Here is a 3982-nt window from a genome sequence, read left to right on the forward strand (position 1 = left end):
AAAAAAAGTTGCAAGATTGGCCCTGTGGTTTTTCTATTTTAGCAATGAGGGTCCCTGTGGGGTAGAAAGTACATAAATACCCCCACACGTGCACACTTGACGCCCTCCTTTAACGGATCCGTAAACATTGAACCAATTTTGTAAAAAATTCTCATAACATTGACTCCCATTGCAACGATTTCTCGAAAAAGGACCCCCTTTGCTAAAGTGTACAAACCACATGGACCAATCTTGCAATTAACTCTTACTTTTATTATACCCATGAAATTTATGATGTAAAAACTCTTGTTTTCATTCTTTGAAATAATTTGCTTAAATCAAAATTTAAAACCAAAACCTCTCAGTCTCATTATACACCATATACCATTCCATTTTTGATAAAGTTATTGATCCAAGGATATCTACAATGGTTAAATCTTTGGTAATGCCCATGGGGCACTAATTATGTTGCATTCAATGTAGTCCGTATTTTTTAAATTATTAAAAATTATATTTAATGCTTATTAATTTAATATGATAATAAACATTTTTATATGCACCATAAACACAATTATATATCTATAGAAAATTTGGTTTCATTAAATGCAATTTAACTAGCGCTCTAGGATATTCGTTAGCAAATCTCATTTATTTTTTCAATCACTTTTTTTATTTTTATTACTTTAGAACATTTCTTTTTGTTTTAAGTCGAACGTTATTATTAAATTCTGACTTTATATAAATTTTTTATTATTAAACATAATATTTATAAGAAAGGGTAAATGGGTGAAAGTTGGTTATAAGTATTTAATTTTACATCGTTAGTATTTTATAATATTTAAATAAAAGATATTAATATGTTTATGGTGCTTACAGTAATTTAAAAAAATAAAACATTTTGAAAATGAAAACATCATCTTTTTTCTAACATTTTTTTTATCTATATATGTTTGTTAAGTTAACATATTATACGAATTTAATATGTCATTAATTACCTCTAATATATAAAAACTTTCAGCATCTAATATCTACATTTAACTTTATATCGTTATTTTACATTATTTTACAAAAGATATAATTAGCGTACATATATTAATAATTTCTGATACAAAATGTTTTTTTTTAATACAATTGTATCATCAAATCTCAATGTGCCTTATTTATAGTTTTTATAATAGTAATAACAATCAAAGCCATAATGAGTATTCATTATTACGCGGAAAATAATCTAGTGCTATATAAAGTAGTTAGATTAAGTATTTATAAATTCATAGTATTATACGAGTAATATTTTTCAAAAAACAATTGATCAACTTATAACAATTTTTTGTTAAACAAATCATGTATTTATTTTCAGATAATTAATAAACCTGCAATATGTGATCTAATCGGGTATCCTATGGCTGTTCTTAAATTTTTTTTTTTCTGATCACCTTTTTACAATTGTATATTCGTATGTAACGAGAACAGTACCTGTACGTTGCAGCGGTGATAGAAGTGATAGCGGGTGGTGATGTAATGGAGGCGGCGGCGGTGGCGGTGATAGGGTGATCTACATAACGAGTTCCGCCCTTAACCATATGGGCTCCGACCTCGTATTTAAAAATTCGTCGAAAGTATATTGAATGACCACTCTAATGAAATAGAATGAAAATTTTAAGAACACCCATGTAATTTTTATAATTTATCGATGTACGGTTTTTGAGATAAAATGTTTTGAATGAATTAGAAAAATAAAATGATTTATGAAGAAAGAAAAATGGTATTACAGTTATTTTAGGTAGAGATTAAATAAATAGGAAGGATATTTTGGAGAAATACTTAAAATCAATATTGAAAATTTAAATTCAATATTGAAAATCTAGAGAAAATTTGATTTATAATATTGTATAGATGTAAATAGAGGTTTGAACTTGAGATCTTTAATAAAATTTTAACAATCATGTCATCTTAAGGTGACTGATATAAATGAAATGAGTTTGTTAAGGGGTAAGGGTGTAGACTGTAGTGCCGATAGTTTGGCAAATTGGTAAGTTTGGTAAACTTTAAGCTAATGAGAAAGAACCATGTGTCCAAGCCAAAAACTAGCCAATTTTTGCTAATTTGTAGTTAAAAAATGTGGTGTAGCTTTGCCAATCTGCCAAAAGTTGTCGATTAAACTTGTCATGAAAAACATGTTGATTAAACTTGCCATGCACAAAAAAACAAAAAAAGGTTATGAAAATTGTTCCCAACGTTCACTAGTATCGGTCAAAACATGCCGATGGAAATTGCCAAAACTAGCCGATTGAACTTGCCAAACGTAGCCTATACAACTGCTATAGGCTTGCCGATTTACCGGTGCTTGCATATACTTTTTGCCGATAAAACTAGTCGACTACATCCTTGCCCCTAAGATTGAAAAATACTATAAAGACAGGACCATAGGTGTAGTTAAGTAAGTGGCTAGAAATTGGATAAGTTTTGTAAACCTCATGACTCATGCTACAGTGTCCGGGGGGTGCGGATATGGTCTATATGTTACAATAACGGTATAAAAACAAAAGTGTTAAATATTTTCTTGATATATTGAGACAAAGTATACTGTTGTTTAATATGCTCGATCATAAGTACAAGTTTCAGTCAATAACGACGACATTGTTATACTTATACAGTTAGTTATTTGTTCTTTCAATTGGTGTAGGGCTAAGTAGAAATGTATAACTAAGGCTACTTAATTACTTTCTACATTTTAAAAAACCATCGGTGTAGCAAACATCGATTAATGTATCTTTGTAACAATTTATTTATAAAGATATGAATGGTGTACGTACGTCTATATACTCTGCCTTATATTAGATAAGAGAAGCATGTATCATTATCGTCCTCAGAATGGGGTACGTTAAATGTCGTATATATGATATTTAAAAATCAATAAATAAGAGCTAAAATATGGTCATTTTATGACTATTTAACAACTAGGCAAAAAGTATTTACGCAAGACCAAAATTTACAAATATATATATACATATATGAACAGTTAATTTTTCATGAAATCCCTCTCAAATTTTGGTAGCATTTGTTCTTCGGATATAAATCGTAATGCCTTCCGTACACTTACCTATTAAGTAATGCGATATCTCCATCACTATTATCTAAACTTATCTTCTATTTCTCTTCTTCCTTACAAACAAATGATTTCACATTTTTAATACATATCAATAAGTTATTATATATTTGTAATGAATTTATTATCATAAACAAATCAAAATACATGGGAAAAAAAATGAGTGGTGAAACAAGTTTCAAATATGATAGTTGTTGACATGTCACTCCTAATGTTTCGATTTACAGTTGACTCTTCGAGCACGTGAAAAGACCAATACTGTTGCAACTTCTCGTAATAAAGTAGGTCGATATAGACCTCAATCCAAATTTTTGAAGTGAGTTAGGGACAAAGGTACAATCGACAAGTTTTTTCAATTCTTTTAATCAGCTAGGATCGGCAAATCAGTTCCTTTGCACCATCTTCTCCAACTTAAATTGTCAAGTACCGTCGATTATATATATCGGCTCTATTTGACCGATCCTTGTGGACGTTGTGGGCGTGCTATATAACCTTTATTTATTGGTTGTAGTGCCAATTATTTCTTCACCGAAAATCTAATTTGTGGGGTTTTTTTATTTTTAAGGCTTAATACTATGTGTTCTTGGCTTGTGATGTTGGAATTGCGGGAAATAAGTAGCCGATGCTCCTTTTTGGTTATTCCGGCGAAGCTATGTCTTCTCGGTTTAGAGTTTGCATGGTAGTCGGTTTTGGGGATTTGCATGTCCTTGTTTGGAGTTTCATTTCATCATCGACCATAGTTAGATTCACTTTTCTAGCGACCCCTTTTTGGGAGTTTCTGATTTAGTGTTGCCGCTTACTTTTCCAACGACTTCTTTTTGGGGTTTCTGGTTTGGTGGTTATTCCGGCGACCCCTTTTGTGGTCTCTAGTTAACTACTGCATATGATTACTCTTTA

Source organism: Erigeron canadensis, chromosome 4 (assembly GCF_010389155.1).
Source record: "Erigeron canadensis isolate Cc75 chromosome 4, C_canadensis_v1, whole genome shotgun sequence".
Lineage (NCBI taxonomy): Eukaryota > Viridiplantae > Streptophyta > Magnoliopsida > Asterales > Asteraceae > Erigeron > Erigeron canadensis.